The sequence below is a fragment of the Parus major genome, chromosome 2 (genome assembly GCF_001522545.3).
Source record: "Parus major isolate Abel chromosome 2, Parus_major1.1, whole genome shotgun sequence".
In the NCBI taxonomy this organism is placed as follows: Eukaryota; Metazoa; Chordata; class Aves; order Passeriformes; family Paridae; genus Parus; species Parus major.
The window spans coordinates 62,289,764-62,308,671 of NC_031769.1; the positions used below are offsets into that span (position 1 = coordinate 62,289,764).

Consider the following 18,908-nt stretch of genomic DNA (forward strand, 5'->3'; position numbering starts at 1 on the left):
AGCATTCTGTGAACAGTGGCAGAGTTCTAATTAACTGCACAGACTTCATCTCAGCAAAATGTTTTAAAAGAAATTTTAAAAGTACATGAATACTCCCAGTTAATCCATAAGGCAAAGAGCTGAATCACAGACTCTGACAAAGCAGTCCCTGGAAAGCAGATAGATATGTCATACACTCCATTTCTCATTCCAGGAGCATCCCAAGTCCAATGTGTAGCAGCTCTAGATGCATATAAACTGAAAGAAGAATGCCAGTTTCCAACACCCATGAGGAAAGTTCAAATCTGGAGTCTAATTAACTTCACAAATCTCCTTCACCCCTAGTGTAGGAAAGTTACAAAGGAAGATTGACTTCACTGCATGTCATACATGCAGATTCCAAACAATGGCATTTCCCCTGAGCCCTTCCATGAAGCCCAAACTGCAGTCAGGACAAGCAAGGACACCAGCTCACCCAGACCTCAGGGCTGTCCACTGTGTTGGGTGACTTCAGAGCCAGGTGGTGCTCTCTTGGGACAGCACTTTTCCAGGAGCAAAGCTGTCCTGTCCCACAAAAGGAGCTCTAGCATCACAACAGAGCTAGGCTGATGCCTAGAACATTCCTGGTCCATCCCAGCAACTACAAGTGCTTGGGATCACAAGCCAATTTTATTCCCTTCAAATAACTCCCCTTACCACAATCTTATCCTAGTGATGAGCAGAATACCAGGGTGAAGCTATCTGTACATCCATATTTCCTTCTTCATTAGCACAGCATCTCATGTAGCTCATACCCAGGACTGGAGAAATATTACCAGGAGATCCTCTTGTTACATATCCTTCCAACTACACATGTGGGCAAAAGTGCAGGCTGGAGAGAAAAGTGACTGAAGAGCAACCCTGCAGAGAAAGACTTGGGGGTAATAGTTGATGAAAAACTCACATGAGCACAGTGTGTGCTCACAGCCCAGAAACCCAGTGGAATTCTGAGCTGCATCCAAAGCAGCGTGGCCAGCAGGGTGAGGGAGGGGATTCTGCCCTTCTGCTCTGCTCTGGTGAGGACCCCACCTATAGTGCTGCATCCAGCTCTGGGGTCCCCAAAATAAGAAGAACGTGGAACTGTTGGAGCAAGTCCACAAAGTTGGTAAGAGGGCTGCCCTATGAAGTCTGAGAATGTTGGGGCTGTCCAGCCTGGGGAGGAGAAGGTTGTGTGGATACCTCACAGAAACCTTCCACTATTTGCAGTGGGTCTGCAGGGAAGCCAAACGGGGACTCTTTGTCAGGAACTACGGTGATAGGACAAGGACTAATCAGTACAAATTGAAAGAGAGGGAATTTAGATTAGAGATTGGGAAGAAATTCTTTACTGTGAGGATGGCGAGACCTTGGAACACATTACCCAGAGAAACTGTGGATGTCCCAACCCTGACAGTGTTTGAGGCCAGGCTGGATAAGGCCTGGCAACCTGGTCTAGTGGGAGGTGTCCCTGTCCATGGCAGGGCTATTTGGATTAAATTATCCTTAAGATCCCCTCCAAATCTTAACAGTCTATGATTCTAAGAGCATCCCCTATTCTAATAGGGCTTTGGTTTGTCCCTGTGTAGGGCTTGGCACTTCCAGGTTCCTGTATTACCTTAGGAAAGTGTATTTCAGCTTAGTTCAACAGCTTAAGAGGAAAAGCTTCTCAATTTTTACTGTACCTTTGAGAATTTACTCATTGGCTTAAAATCTGATGTCAAATCTGGCACCAAGTGTTCCTGGTAAAATTATATGGGTCTGAAGAGGCCTGGGGAAAAGGCCAGCTCAGCCCAAACTGATGCAACCCTTCTGAACTATTCCCAGCCGATCTAATTAATGTGCATTGAGTATTTTTGGAGAACAGATGCCATTATGAGTAATTTCATACCTGCACAGTATGAAGTCTGCAAGGACTCTTCAGTGGCAGAAACACAAGCTTTCACTGAAAACAGTGACATCCACCAATTCAGATAGGATCTCACTGAGACCAGTAGACATATTCAAAAGACTCAGAGGCAATTTCAGCAAGATGGAAAAGGCCTGGTGTATACAGACAAAACAAGAGGATCTAAAATAGCCATAAGGAGTTTTCATTGAGATCAGCTTGAGAGAGGAGTGGGAATTTTTTGCTGTTGCTTGGGAGGGGGGAAAAGAATACAGAGAGATGTAGATGTGTTTCAGATAAACACAGCTTTATGAAGTTTTTTTTCTAGTTAGATGGGAAAGGAAAAGTTCTTGTCCCTCTCAGGCAAGCTATGCTCTGCATCATATATATATATATCATATATATATCATATAATATGCTTTGCATCATAGAATTGGATGCAAAGACAACACAACACAAAGACACAACACAGAGGTTCTGAACACCATGAAGATCAGTCCTTTAAAACTTAGTCAGATACCCATGCCCCCCACCTACACATAATCAATACTTCACCATATTACAACTAAAATCATGAGAAGCCAGTCTGAATCCTTGTTCAAGAGAACAAAGTAAAAGTTGCCTTGAACATTACAGTAACATTACACCTCCTCAACTAAGTAGCACAGTTCCTGACTCAGCTAGTAATTAATAAGCAGAATTAACTTTATTATTTTTTTTTTTATTGCTGGACAGGAAGGAAAACAGCAAGGTTTAACAGAAATTCCCATTTCCTATTTGTCAAACTTTTCTTAAACTATTCCATGTTCATGAGAAACTTTCAACTCCAAAGAGAACACTTTGAAGAACCAATTCCTAGTAGCAATTCAAGCAGGGTTTCAGTGCTATTCACTTGAATAGCATTCAGTCAGTCAGGGAAACTAAAACAATAACATATGTGAAACAGCTTGAATCTTGAGGATATGATCTATACAGAATTAGTTAACAGAATTTTTTTCTTTAAACCCACACACACCATAACATTCATTTAGTAAATCTGAATAAGAAGTGTATTCAAGAGAACACAATCTGCATTTGAACATTCTGTGAAGAGAAAGAATGAATTCCATGAATCAATAATTTAGTTCAATTGTCTTGGTTCTGTTTACTATCTACACTATATTTGATGAGTCTTAACTTATTAATGTTGGACATCCTCTGTTTTAAATCTCTGTATAAGGCTCTGAGTGAACACAGTCTGTGTTTACTTTGACTTCAAAGTTAATTAAGCATCTGCAGAAGTGTTTTCCAGACTGAGCTGGACTTTATTAGCTCTGCTGTCATAAGTTCAGAAAAAAATAAATCTCTACATCATGTCAATTTGAGGCAGGAGGCGTTTCATTTAATATCTCTTACTCTGCAAAACAATATTTTTCTATCATGTTGGTATCATATATAGTATTTTAGTTAACATTAGCATAATAATGATGACATATGTGCTATTACCATTACAATGTTGGTGTGTTGGTTTTTAGTATTGACAGAGCTGCCCGAAATATCTACTGTTTACAACATTTGTTCTAGCTAAAGAGATTTGGTAGCATTTGCTAATCAACTGCAACCACTTCCCACCCATAAAACGGATGCAAATAAGGGGAAAAAAAACAGCTAGAGGGATCCAAAGACATAAACACTTTTACTTATAACTCTGTAAAGAGAAATCCCTCTCTCTCTCCATATGGCTTTCTCTTGGCTCTTAATCATCTTTTCATTGGCTTCCAGCTGGCTGTCTCACTATCAAGACCAACTTGTTATGCCAAAGTCAGGCTCAGAAAGATGAGAGCTGCAGAGTGGCATGACTGGATGCAGCAGTCTTTACTAGGGGCAAGTCTAGCATAAAGGATGCTTAGCAGGGTCACTTCACTTGCCTGAGCAAAGCAGCCACTGCTGTGTTCCCAAAACACAGCAGCAGGTATATGTTCACACTTTTTAGTAGAGAGAGCAAAGAACAACTACTACAATTGAAGCTACAGGGAAATTCTGCAAGCAGAAGTGTAATTACCTGAGTGGGAATTCTGGCAGAAAACCCAGACCTCTTTCTCTCCTTAAATAGAAACAAATACTGTGCAGTCACCATGGAGAGATTACGTACAGCATTTGGATCGCATACAGCACTGAAATACAACACACACACAAGAGAGCCAGCCATGGAGCTGGTTTAGCAAAACAGAACCAAGTCAGGTCTCCACTGACTACAGCCACCATTTTAGCCATTACCCCAGTCTTACAAATATTAAGCTATCTGTCAAAATTCACACTCCACATTAAAGGTCAGCTCTTCAAGCTGTTTAGTCCATCTGGGAGTATCTAGAGCCTGACATGACAGGAATGAGACAGGGAAGGAAGTACTCATAAATTGATCTACCACCACTAGGGTAAGATTTTAAATTAAGAATGGAAGAAAACCACAGGGAAAGAAACATCATATAGTGCCTGTGTGTGAAGGCCTGCTTGGATTTAGCTAAGCAGCCAATCTCTGAAGTGCAGCAGTTCTTGTGCAGTCTGTAGAGGCTTTGGCTTCAGTTGCAAAAATTCTTAGTTTTGTTCCATGTCCAACACCTTTGGTTTCCAGTCATCCTCTGCATCCAAGCCTACCTCCTCATCTCTCTCTCTAGCCCTTCCTTCTGCTCATCTTACGAGCCAGCTCATTTTTTCCCTACTGTCCCCAACAGCCTCCAAACTCAATCCCAGCTGCAGCCCCCCTCTCTGAGGTATTTCCCCTCCATTTTTCCCCTCCACTCCATCACCCATGTCTCCAGCAGACAGCTTCCTCCTTGGGGCTGTAATAGCACCCCAGGGGGAGTCACCAGAGCACAGAGAAAATGGGCACCCTTTTCCCTCTTCATGCACAGTCTTTTTGGCTGTGGGCTGCAGTCTTTTTGGCTTCAAACTCCACCCCGCCCCTCCCCCCCAAATGATTACTTGTGCTCACTAGTTGTCAGGGCACTTCCTCTTTAGCCACCTGATTATTCAGTCCTGTTTCCAAAGAGAAATATGGTTATTCAGAGCCCCTTAAAAATCCACCATCACTTTCTATTGTTAAAAGTCAGCAGGACTGTTACCAGACTAAAAATCTCAGAAATTTGCCTCTCCTTTCGAATCAGCCAACCATTGCTTTGTTAATAACTGCAGTAAGCTTCCAAACCTTAGGAGAATGTTTTTTATCTGCATACACGTCAAGGTGCTGATACTAAATGGGAAATCATTTGCTTTGCAGGACTGGCAAAGCTGATACTTGCTGTGTATCAGAAATGCCATTCCATACTTTTCTCCCCTCTCTGCAGCAGCTCACTAATTTAAGTGCATAAATCAGAGACAGCTGATAAGGTCACAGATACCAAGATGCTCCCATTTAGTTTTCCCAAGCATCCTACAAGCCATCAAAGAGCTTCAGATTTGGAAGTTTTGAAAACAACTCTCCTCATTTTAAAATAGTCATATTTCAATTTCCTCCACATAACACTAGCAATTATAGAAGCTGCATTCTGATTTTATAGAGATTACTCCCCAGCATGCAAACCCCTGTGACTGGCTTTTGTTGTCATTCCCACAAGACAAAGCATGTAGAGAGCTGCACTTTTTTCCTCCCCTTCCCACCATTACTGGCCTTCTCACAGCTCCTCTTTCTTCCCAGTTTCCTTGTTGTGCTTCACATAGGGCTCCCTTCCATGGGTTTTCTTAAAGAGAAATATCTTAATTTGTATTTATGAAAATGCTCCGTTTTTTCACATACCACACATCCTGGTGCCTTGACTGTACTGAAACTTGCCCATTTTAATGTTACATATTAATGAAAAGCTGCTAAAATGAGAGGAAGGATTTTCTATCGTCAGTCAGCATCAGCATACTGCTCTTGAAAGCCTCTAGCTCTGATTGTTCAAAAACATACTGTTCACCATGTCAATTGAATCATGTGCGTCAGATATTAAAAGTTCAGGCTCTAAGTGCACAAATCCTGTTGAGATCTGAGAAAGTTCTTTGCCATAAATATTAATGAGGGCCAATTTCATGGCACTTGTTACATCCCATGTACTCTTATTTCTTCAAACTATCACTTGTCTTGTCTTTTATGTGCCAATAATCAATTTGTAAAGCATAAATCATAAAGCTTACCTAGTTTTTGATTATGCTACAGCTTATGATTTTGCATTTAATCAATTTTCTTACTTTGATAAGTGTTGTTATTTCCATTTTATCATCTTATCTGTGTTTGAAGGAACAAATAAAACTCACCTCTTTTAAAAGGATTAAAATTTCACCTATTATTTACTTAAATCCAAGTTTTAGAACTGCACCATCAGAGTAAGCATTTGATCAGAAATGCAAACAAGAAGCTCAACCTGTACATCCTGTTCTGCCCTACATCAAGCATCAATCACTTTTCAGCATTACCACATGCAACCTGCAAACATCTGCTAAAGAGAGAACAGCAGCAACAACAAAATACCCACACACCAAAAGGTTACTTGACTTGCATTCTGTGTGAATTCAGAGTGAACACAAGAGTCAGGTCCCTGTTGATCAGGGATGAAGAAAGAAGAAGATGTCTTAGGAGACAGCTGTTTCTCAAGAGACAGCGGGTGCACATTTCAGAGTGCCTTGCAGCGCCAGGATGCCGGCACAGGTAGGTACAGCCGCACACGTGCTCCGAGCCCAGCAGAGGCACTCGCTAGAGAGAACCTGAAAGCCCTACAGGAACCTCATGGCAGTGCTTTGCACAGTCAGGCAGGGCACACTGGGGCAGGGAAGATCACTTCAGGCTCCCTGCCATGCAAAAGACTTTATTCAGCTTTCCAGCCAGACCAGCTGAGAGCTTGGACTGGGGACAAGAGGAACGCCAAAGGCTGCCTGCAGCCAGCCAGCCAGAGCGATCGCTTAGGCTGGAGTCACGCTGTCTCAGCAGTGGGGTTCATTTGGTTCTGAAAGTCCACTTTTAAATTTTACTATTTAAAAGAGACATTAGTCATGTAAACATCTCCATGTCTCATATATACACAGAAAATATGACAAGTTTTAAAGAAATGTTGCCACTACAAGTCAGAGTAAGATCAAAATGTGACATTTGTTTGTTACCAGGGTCTCAGGAAGTTAGAAACAAATAAATAAATAAAAAATCCTCATTGTTACTAACAATTACTTGAGTTTTTGCTCCCCTTCAAAAGGCTTTGAATTCTTAGTTCATACAGAGTCTGTTTCATGTAAATATTTGGGGGGGAAAAAATTCTATCTCTTCTAACTATAACTAGGTGATGATGTCAGCACAAGTGACCCAAGACATGATCTTCAACTGACAGCATTGACTTAACATTTCTCTGCTGTCTTTTATAACAACCTCTTGAAAGCATAAACTGTGGCTGCTTTTTCTTTTTTTAAATCTCCTACAGACATCTACTTCTAAGGATGTGAACAGATTCAAACAGTAATCAAGAAATTGTACAATGATCTCAAAGGATGCTTAAAACATTTTCCCTAGTCACAGCCTGTCCCTGTCTCCCGATGACATTTTCTCCCATTTAGAAGCTTGCAGAACTGCCTGAAAATCCAGATTTAGAACTGATCTTTTTCCATGGCTAATGGTGTTGAAGTATACTTAACAAATTCAACCAGACGCTGAAACGTGTGTATTTTACATGACAGTATCTTGTTCATCCAACAGCTTGAGTTCCCACAGGAGGTTCGCTAACACCCTGAACGCCCTATACAGACTTGGTACTCCCAGACCAGCATCCCAGCTCCACAGATGAAACAAACTCCTTCCCATCTTCTGAGGGGAGTATCTGGACAAGGACAATGATGTCAGTATGCCAGGACATAAGAAGAATGCTTTCTGTGGAGTTATTTATTGTAGTAACAGGCCCTGGCAACAGTTAGATTCCATGGTGATAGCAAATCACCAGGCTCTCAAGGAAGAGAACTGGGCATTCCTACTCCCTGAACTTGCAAGAAGGAGCAGATGGTCACAGTTTCACCATGGGCTACAATATTTCTATCCAGGCTGCAGTGGCACAGCTGCCTTCTGAGGGGCTACAGAACAACCAGGGAGTCAAAAGCCAGGTGGTGACCTCTTCCCCACAGACTCTGTCTGAAGTAGGTTTGGAGATGCCTTAGCACTCGAGTGTACCAGGGGGACATAGGCACACAGAAACATGGTTTTGCTGATACAAGGGGTAGCTCTGGCTCTATCAGAGAGTTCTCAAGGGAAGGGCTATTACTCACTCAGCTTAATAAAATCCTTCTGCTTCAGAGGAAGCAGAGTCACCATTTGGCCCCATGCATTATCTGATTTCACAGCACCTGAAAAGCTGATTTTCACAGTCTGTCCCACTTGCCTCATTAAAAGATACAATTATAGACACTTATCTCCCACACCAGTGATGAATTACAACATTGCAGCAAGGTGGATTTTGCCTCAAAAAGTTATTTTGCGGGAGGGGGCTTGTATATATGCAAATATTATATGTGCAAGATATATATATATATATATATATATATGAAGCCACTTTGTGAAGTTTACAGAGTTGAGTTGGCTTAAGCCCAAACATACAGGGAAGAGACAAGAATACATCTAGGCTCTAATCCTGCATTAGTTGGAGATTCAGAGCTATTGTTTAGAAGGTCAACAGGTTAACAGCTTGCCAAGTGCTAATTTCAAACTCAGTTTTAAATTTCTAACCTACATTCTGCACACAGAAGGCACTTAAAGTACTGAAACAATACTCCAATTGAATTAAATTATTATTAAATTAAATTATGGACACATTTAAACTTAAAGTTATACTTTGTTTCAAAAATGGAAAATGAAAAATTAATTTTGAAATGGTCAAAGTGACCTTCACTCACCATGCACCTGTGAGAGAAGGTATTCCTAAGGTATCAGGAATGCCTCTGTCTTCCACTGCACTCTGGAGCTCCCAATTCTATAGGACTACTCTAAATAGCCTCTTTCATGTTTAGGAGCCCAAAGAGCTTTTCACATTTGTTTCTTCATCTTGCTGTAGACTAGAAATTACAGCATTGATAGAATAGAGACGGACTCTCACAGGCTGGGGCAGCTTGACCAAGAGGGACTTCAAAGGATGGAGTCAAAAAGATGAAACCAGTGAGGAAATATTCCTCAAAGAACCACCATAAAGGTTTACTTCTTTTCAGATAAGCAGCAATTCCATAAGCACAGGTTAACAATAACTGAAGTTTGCAACAGCTCCACAAACACAGACTGAGGAGGAAACAATCTTGAAGGTCTATTGCCACAGCCAGCTTCCACATGGAATGGTTCATGCTGTGACACCACACAGATTGAGCTCGTAACACGTTCTTCAGAATGACTCCACCCTCACTGCCAGAACAGGAAGCAGAGTTGACACCTGGAATAGACCAAGAGGACAAACCCAGTCTTGTCCCGAGGGGTAGCCCTCTCCAACTGGGATTACAGTACTTTTGGAAGGGAGATTGCCACAGGAGGGCTCTCAGTCTGCTGTTACAATGAGCCAGTTTTTACCCAGGTCAGTACAATGCCCTGACAAACAGCAGGTACAGACAGTAAGTAAATACCCTGTTATTTCTTCACATTTGCAATGAGAGGTTGCAAAGCCAGTTATAACATGGGAAAAAAAAACCCAAAAAACTCCAGAAATCATCATGACAACAAGCAAAGGTGTACAAAGAATTTTTTTCCTTTTCTTTCAAGTGCAAATGAGCACTTAGACCCAAACTTTTCTATAATCTTAGGATACCATTGCAATAAGAGTGGAAAAGCAGCACCATTTTTTGGTTTATTTGAACCCTCTAATTTCAAAGTTTAACTCTTGTATTTTTCAAGTGCTGTGAACATCATACATTTCACAAACATGCTAAATTGAGTATGTACAGTGGTTGTTTACTCTTTGTAATAAACAAGAGTTGTAATAAATTTTTTCAAATAGAACACAAAAAGAGTAATCAGCGGTGCTTGCTAATTGTTAAAGAGGACTTAATTGCCAATACCACTGAAGGACATGATGAAAGGATTTCATTTCATATTGAACAAAATTATTTGCTTGCTCTGAAATGGTTTCATTTAATTTTAACCTCCCTTTCCTCCCACTTTCTAAAGGATAACTTCACAGGAAATTTCTAAACAGAAAGTTTTGAAATCATGCTTCAATCTTCCTTTTCAAGACCAAAAAAAGACATACCATACCAAGATACTTCAACTACATTTTTCTCCTGAATGGATTAGTAAAATCAATACAAATTCACATCACTTGTCAGCATTGCCCACTCATCCTGCTTTTATTTTTTGCCAGGATGTGTTTTGCTGTATACTGGCTTCTGACATTTGCATGTTCTGACTGACAGCTGAACCCCAGTGCTTTTTGGGTAACTGGTTCGGTTATTTTAGGAGCAGCACGGAGTCAGCTACAGGGTGGTAGATGTTCTGTAGTTTTGTTTTACAACTAAAAAATAAGACAACGTTGTCATACTCACTCTGCTTATGAAGACTGGCAGATGTCAAATATCTGCAATTTTGTTTTGGTCCAAGCATTTTTCATACAAGAGCTCTCACTTCTGCCAATAGAGATTGGGCAGATGGTGGAACTGTCAGCTGAGGGCTGCAAAACCTGACGGGTCTTGGCCTTAAAGTTGCTCGTTGTTTATTCATGTCTAATACGTGGAAACTAAACAGACACTCAGAAGCGTTATCAAATAACTTGGTTTTTAGTCCTAATGCTGTCTATAAATACATAATTGTTGAAATTCTTATGATCAGACTCAAATGTAGCAATGCTGTTACAAAAAAAAAAAACCACATATCACAAAACCACATGAAAGTTTGGGTTTATTTAGCAGACGAACATAGCGATCTTTACAACATGGCTTGTTTGTAGGCTTGTACTATACCATCTTAGCCTGGCTTTCTCCAACCAGATCACAGAGCCCTTAAGAAGGCAAACTGTCAAGAGCTCCTATGGACCCTGTGGGAACATAGGAACATATGCTCAAGAATTGGCTTCACAGGTCTTCAGCATAAGCTTCCACACTTTCCTGAACATGCCCCTCTGGGTGTAACTGAACTAGGCACCTGCATCATTCTTCAAGCCACTAAAACGTTTACTGCAAACTTTAAGCAGTGAAGAGAGGCTCCAGCTGGCCTTCTCCACTGGACAGTCTCAGTATGCAACCTCTTAAAACAAAAACTCTGGCATTGGAAATACTTCATGAAGCTTTGCTCAAATGCCAAGTGCTGTACAACTATTGAGTTTTAATGTTTACATCTTTTGAAGACACGGTGCTCACCAATGAGTTCATCAGTAAATCATCACTCTTAGAGGAAACAGAGAGGCAAAAATCACTATTCTTCAGAAGCTGAGGATGCAGGGAATAATCAAGAGTCAAAGTACCACTGCCAGAACTGTAGAAGCACATGAGAACTAGGTGTCATATGAAACAGGACTCCTGCTACAGCTCTGACTCTGCTGTGAGCACCCTGAGATGCAGCTTCTGCACACAAAAAGCATCCACACATTCATCCCCTAAGACTTTTAGAAGTATTTTAGGAAGTATTGTAGGAATGTTAATACAACAGAAGTTGGCAATAGTTTCCAGTTGTTTACAGTTTCTGGGCTTGTTTCAAATGGGGACAAAGGAAATAACAGTACTAATAACTTTGGCTCTTTGAAACACTCACTGGAAGTGCATGCCAGTAAGGGATACAAAATCGTTTCTCAGGCCCATGAAACTAGAAGAAATGCCCCTGTCAGGACTTAAAATTACACTTAAATTAAGACATCAGAAATCTCAAATAGCAACACTTCTGAGAAATCTACAATTCATATTTAATCTCAGCTTAATAAACTATTACAAAACTGATTTTAAAAATTATAGAACTGATATTTGACTAAGATGCTAGTGTCTGTTTTCTCTGCATTCTGAATGATAACCTGTGGTTTCTTTTGGTTTCTGAACTCAAGTTTTTTGTCAAGCATTTTGTTAAGAATCAGATGCCTCTTCTAGATAGGCTTTCGAGTACAGATGTCAGGAAGGAGAAGGTCTACAGGACATCTGTAAGAAGTTTAACACCTTTATGGATATGCATTATTCAAAGCATGATCCTACCACTGCTTGAACACAGGAACAATTCAAGCTTAAACCCAGGATGATGCTGAATAGCTTTATCATTTGCAGGAAGCCATTCACACACCTCTAACCTCAGCCACTTACATTTTTGAAAAATCAAACAGAAACTTTCTGATTCTGTGATAAGGACGACTAAACAAGCAAGGGCTGCTTTACAGTCTGGCCACTGGTGCTGCCTAACACATTTCCTATTACCAGCACTTTGGGGATAGAGCGTCTCCAAATACAGCTTCTCTATAGCCTCTACTTACTTCATTCAGACAGACTTTTGAGTATCCAAGAGGTTTGGCCGCTCTGTGGCTAAATTTAGGTAACATACTGCAGGCAGGTTTTTATATTTTTCCCCTTCATAACTGAGGCAAGTGTCTCCTCTTTTTTTTTCCTATTGTATTAAAAAGCTGCCTGGTATTAAATTACACAGATTCTTTTATTGACAGAAGCTCACTCTTTGCTATTTTTCCTTAGAGAATTTCTATTCTCCCAGTAGCAAGAAGGCACTTTTTTCTGTCTTAAAATGAACTTCATATTTTTCACTAACAAAACCAACTTTTCCAAGCAATACTTTATATTTGAGCTGGGCCCACTGCTGGGTAGCCTACAAATGAAAACATAAATCTGTCACTAGCTGTTAACTATTAGCTTTCCCTTAGCAGCAATAGAAAACTCAGCCTGTGATAACTTCCTTGAGAATAACTTATTCCGTTAAAGCTCAAATCCAGCAGATTTCCTATTAATTGCATCAGACACAGTAGAAGAAGTGTAGTACCTAGACATATTGCAAATTACAACATGCAGCTCTGGATTTTGCTCATTAACACACAGGTAAATTCACATCTGAAACTTTAGTACTGACCAGGAATAAGCATGAATTTATGCCAAGTTTCAGTCCTAGCACTACCTTCAATGAAGAAATGAACCCATGGACCTCACAACACTATAAAAGATGAGTACAACTAGGTTTGAGATTATTTTTACAGTAATATTGGGGAGAGAACCCTGCTAGAGCTTTCCCTTCCTGTGCATAGTTCTGCTTCATGTAAGTATTGCATCCCTTAAGCCTTGGCAGCATTACCCATCCTCTCCAGATTTCCTGCCACTGCCAACCCTGTGAAACAGCTACATTAGAGGCTTTGGTCTTCTGACCATCCCTTACTTTATACTGAAAAAAGGAACTCAAAAACAGTACAGGTTAAAATGTCTTATTACACTTTTTTCTAAGCATTACTGCTCTAAAGGAGCAGTACCTTTGAGAGCAACATTTTATGGATCTAGCATAACAAAGCCAAGGAAGAGCCATACACAGGGTGGGATAAATCAACCTCTACAATTTTTGCAGTGGTTCTTATTAGAAATGCTAGCAGAGACAGAGCTTTCCCCTAAGACACAGGTATGTAGGCTTCTTTCCATATTACATTTTAGCACCTGCTGGAAGTTGGAGGACAGGAGGAACCTATTTTACTCTTTATTGCTTCAAAGAGATTGTATATCATGGGATATCTCAAGCTGGAAGAAACCCATAAAAATCAAACTTCCTGCTTTTTGCAGGACTACCAAAAACTGAACCACATGACTAAATGCCATTCAGATGTTTCTTGAACCCTGATGTCAAACATGAAAGTTTGTTAATTCTCACCTCTGAGGAGATACATTAAATAGATACCCCTTCTCCCAGGAAGTGGCAGGAGTTGAATTCAAGGCAGAACAGGATGCTTTACTACACTAACAGCTGTAGGATGTCATCTAGCAGGTACCTTTTTTCCAAGTCTACTTTTAAAGGCATTCCTACATATGCAAGCTTTTGGAGGAGAAGTAAAAGCACCAAAAGCTGTCATTTCAAATGGAGTGGTCTGTGGGAATTTTATCTCCTTATCATGAGTTATCTTTTACAAGGAATGTGCTCGGGTTATTTTAGTATTTCTATTGCTGTTAGCTTTCAGTGTGGGTTCATTGAAGCTATGAGGACTCTTGATCTCCAAAACTGTTTAGCTCAAAGACAGGTTCTTTTCTTAGCTTATATAGACACAGAACAATCTGGAAAGCAACCTGCTTGCTGAATACTCTGCTTTGTTTGGACATATTGGGAAGAATTTTTCAACCATCTCTTTCTATGCAGTCTACAGTTTATCTTGGGTAAGGAATAACATGGTCAGTATGCAACACCTTTGTACTTTGGGCTTTCACTGGAATGGTCTTTCTCATTAAATAGAAGAGTTTCTTTTTTTTTCTTTTGAAAAAAAAAACTTTTGATTCATTTTTATGATGATTGAACATTGCTTTGTTCAGACTTTTTGTGTCATCTGCATTCAGAATTTCTCCTTTGTATATCAGTTTTCTTCCTACTGATTCATGCTCCACCTTCATCTCACTTCATGAGTCATCTTCTATACTATTTGCAGCACTTAACACTTCTGGCAGCGAGGCCTGACTTCTAGAGTTATTTATGGCAATAAAAGGCTGAGGAGCAGATAACTCAGGAAACTTGTAACAGGATAGTGATTATCTCAACCCTAGGTCCTCAGTGTGGGTTTAGCACTGCTAAACCTCACACAGAAAATGGCAGAATTCAGCCTCCTGGCTAATCACATAATCACCACATCTTTCAGGACTAAGTGCTACCCTCAGCAGCAGGGCTCTAGGACTGGGCTGCTCATTTGTATGCAGCAGAGACCGCTATTATGATTGCGAAGCTTTAACAAAATCATTCTTAAATCTCTTCAGCAGTGATAAAGTAACTAGTCTAAATCCTCAGGACGTCGTTATCAAATCCCCACATCTGCTGGGTGTACAGCAACACTGCAAGCTCCACAGACACATCACTCACCAACAAATGGGAATTCTCACTGCAGACAACACTCTCTCATGAGTGAGCTCTGAGGTTATTAGCACATCATTATTTCTAGGCTTTCACTGGTATTGGTGTCCATCACCTCCATGCACGAAAGAAAAGCAGAAGGCAAGCAGCAAAATGTCACCCCAAGAACAAAATATATCCTGCTGGAAGTTTTTAATCTCTCTCCAGAGAGATGCCCTGGGAAAGACACTGCAGAAACCCCCAGCTAGGCTGGAAAAAAATCAGTCTGGAAATGAGGAAGCGGGTGATTTTACAGTGAAGGACGTGAAGCCTTCTGCTGAAGCAAAGAAACAGGTCATCTAATTCTGCTGTGTATTTTTCCAGCTTTGTTGCTTTATCACCTGAAACCCTCTACTTTTTTATAAATCAAGCTAATGCAGACAGTTTATGTACAGCCTACTACCAAAACCTGATTAACCGCAGTACAGTAGGTCTTATATTCATCTCATAGACATTGCAAGTCCAGGTTTTTTTGCTGAAAGCCTGGATTACTCTAAAAATACTCACAAGAAAGGAAACTTCTGGAACAGTCTTTTTTTTGTCCTTATAGCGAAAGATTTACAGTCCATGGACATCAGAAGAAATTTACTAAATTCAGTGATAACTGGAGTAATCTTCTGATCACATTTGGGTAGAAAGACAGAAGGAACTGTTACATGTTTTTGACAAATACCTACTTCCATCCCTCATTACAGAGCATTGCGCATTTTGTTGTTTTGTTCTAGGTTAGGGAAGAGGAACTAAACAAAACGCCACAACACAGCACATCATTTTTTCTCCCCCAGAAACTGCTCACCAAACCACAGGGAAACACATGGAAAACGACTGCCCAGGTTTTGAAAGTCAAGGAGGTACAGACACCCTCAGCCCTCACCTTTAGATGCTGAGCCAGGGCTGCTGCTGAAGAAAATAACTGCAGTAGACACCACAAACAATTATACTGAGGAGGACACTTGCACCAAGTCTTGATAACTTACAGCTGTATCAATGAATCAATCCGGGTCTGTCTTGCAAATATGAAGAGCTCCTCTTGCAAATGTCCTCCTCCCTGCAAATGTCTTTTTTGAGGGCATAAGTAAATGATTTATCACAGGGCACAGCTGAGTCTTGCTGCTACCTATCTCACCTGGGAAAAGATGTCTAATCTGTGTGTAACAACACACTAATTAGAAGAAACAAGTGAGAAGAACCAGGAAGAGGCTGGTACAAGCCAGTCACTAAATTCAAGCACACATACATTATCATGATTCTATCAAATTTAACTTACTATTATTACATTATGAAATTTATCTAATTTCTTTAGTGGTTCCATGAAAAGATTCCCTTTCTCTAGGGATCGGGAGATTGGAAACATATTGTAAACACACAGGAAGACACAAAAGCAGGAGCACACAGGGAAAAAGCTGTGACCAGAAGGGTCTTGGGGCAGTAGAAAAACATGATAGGACCCTAAGAATTTTAACTTAGTGTGCAGAGAGACTGGCAGAGAGGTGAGATCTTCAGACAATAAGGTGATAACAGGCCCCAAGATCATCTATTTGACAAGTATTGCACATATAAGGGAAAGACAGAACTAGTACCAAAATGATAATGTAGAAAACAACTAATGGGCTGAGATACACAGAGCACAGGTGAGTTGGAAGACGACTGTTTCTGTTCCAGAGTTGTGTGTCTGGTCAGTCTCTTGATTTTAGAATCCTCTATGTCCTACCTTTCATGGGCATAAAACATTTACTATAGCCGGCTCTTCCAAAAAACAAGTAAAGCAATTATGCCATTTGCAGTCTCTCTGCTATCAGCCCTGCCACCACCTCCTCGTCCATGCGCACTTCCATTTGGGCCATTAGCTCTGCCCACCTCCCTTCCTCACTAATCCCACATCATGCCCACCCCTGCTCCTAGCCTGGCTTTTTACTTTCTTACCTTCAGCTACAGGTGATACATTCTTCCTTTCCACTTTCCCAGCCAAGGAAATCCAGCTGTAGCACAGGACCACTCTTCTCTCAAATCACAGACCAAGCACTGCAGAACAGATTAAAAGATAGCCCCTATTTTTACAGCTTTGTGGCAGTTCTCCTATCACTCTCAGGAATAAAAAAAGCTTTCCTGCTTTCTCCTCTCTTGACAGACTTGTACTAAATCACTAAGGGGAGGAGCAAGAGATCATCTCGTTTCCTAAGCAGCTGGGATCCCACCTGAGAAGCTGAGAAAGGCAGTCCATTAGATAGAGCCTACTCCTTCAGCCCACCTCCAGGCCTGGTCCAGTTGGCATGTTTTGCAAAAAAATTATATTAGCAGTAGAGACGAAAACCTGAAAATCACCCTGTGTTGCCTGGAAAGAACAATGGAGAAACAGGAAAAAGAAAAAACAGCCTTAGAAAATAGAGAAACTATACTTAGCTGGTTCAAAATTTTCCAACAACATGAGAAATAGGAAAAGTAAGAGCCCTGAAGGTACATTCTCACTATGTGCTTAACCCAAACCGTTCCTTGAATTTTTTTCTTAGGTACACTTAGTTAAGGCTACCTGGCGAAGTATGGAATAAAAACTGTTGTATGCATATACACACATCCGTACAGACATTCCTTTGAGTTAGAGTTATTTGCCTGTGCTGGCAATGAAGTTACTCAACTGCTAATGGTTTCCCAGTGCCTTGTCATAGTTTCTGAAGGGCAAATGATCGTCTGTTTGCAGCCAAGGCCATTTCTTCCATTATTTCCTGAACAAGAATTTTAACTCCCTGCAGCACAAAGCCTGTTAAACCCCTGATGACACAGAGAGAAAAGCACAGTATCAGGAAAGGTGCCTTTTTGTAACAGGACCACTCGTGGTTGTGCCTGGCTCATCTGTGTGATCACACATGATTGTTAATCTCTCAAATCAGCTATACAGCAAAGATACCCTGGAAAAAGCTACAGAAAGTGTAGGACTAATAGCAGGCTACCTATAGCCTGCTATTATCAGATAAACTTCCTAGAATCAAAGATTTGAGATGAAGCTGAGGCATGGTGTAGTTCAATTGGTGAGCTGAGAAGTGATGCTGTCTAGTTTGTCAGCTTTACCTGGGGAGGGCACAAATCTGTTTCAGAGTGAAACACTACTCAATTATTCCTCCTATGCACACCCAAGAACTTAAGCCCAGAGCAGGTAACTTTTCCATGTGCATCTATTGGGGCAGGGTGCATGTTAAAGCAAGGTAGCCTGGTACATGCTTTGTGAAGGGGTTGTTGTGTTGTCTGCCTGACCCCATTAGACCAGGGAGAATAACATTCTGAGTTGTTCTAGGATGCTTTTTGGAAGAGGCTGAACACTGTGTAGAAGCAGTGGAAGGAAACTTAAGAAAAAAAACCACATGGATTTCTCCTTTTACAATCTTCACAACTTTATTGCCTTTATTAGGAGGATCTGCTGAAACCCACAATTTCATGCTTTTTGACACAATAAGCTGCTGAGCCTCTTCCTGCAATAGAAGATACAAACTCTTGTCTGGGCACACAGTTTAAATATTTTCTGCATTTGGAAATAATTTTAAAATAAAGACCAAATGTCTCTGTTGAGTAAACTAATTTCTGTGTTATTAATAAGAGAAACAGTTAAAGTCTGCCTTATTGAATTATGTGTTTAACTGAACACTGATCTAACTCCCACTGAAAACCATCCATGTCTTTCCATTACTTTCAGTGGATGTTGGACTTGTCTCTTGATGCTTAAGAGAATAGCTAAGCAGGGAGAACTAAATTACATTTCTAAGCAAAGAAACAGCTTGCTGTTTTGACTTAGTTCAAAGGAACAGTACATTGTGAATATTCCTGTGTATAAAATTACACTGAGATGTAGCTGACAACTGCAGGGCTCCTCACCATGGCTAACTGCACAAAAAAAAAAAAAAAAAAGCAGGATAGCAAATAGGTGCCAGGTGCTTCTAAAATTCCTTCAAGTACTAGATTTTTTCCTGTTTGACTGCTGGGTCTCTTACCAAAACCCTTGGGGCACAGTTCAACAGCTCCCATGACTAAGCT

At 40.6% G+C, this 18,908-nt stretch overlaps 1 protein-coding gene across 32 annotated transcripts in view; it reads right to left on the bottom strand.

The window, feature by feature from the left end:
- Positions 1-18,908, bottom strand: part of ATXN1 (ataxin 1) — a 383,486-nt gene that overhangs the window by 337,485 nt on the left and 27,093 nt on the right. For 18 of the 32 annotated variants that reach the window (XR_004495922.1, XR_004495923.1, XM_033512068.1 and 15 more), the window contains 3 exons: positions 17,084-17,220; positions 16,812-16,910; positions 15,866-15,946 (listed from right to left, as the gene is read on the bottom strand). The exons of 4 other annotated variants lie outside the window; for them this stretch is intronic. The gene's annotated coding sequence lies outside the window, so the exon portion shown is untranslated. Of the gene's footprint in view, positions 1-15,865; positions 15,947-16,811; positions 16,911-17,083; positions 17,221-17,521; positions 17,655-18,908 lie in introns of all 32 variants that reach the window. 10 more of the 32 variants (XM_033512063.1, XM_033512057.1, XM_033512056.1 and 7 more) reach the window with 4 other exon arrangements.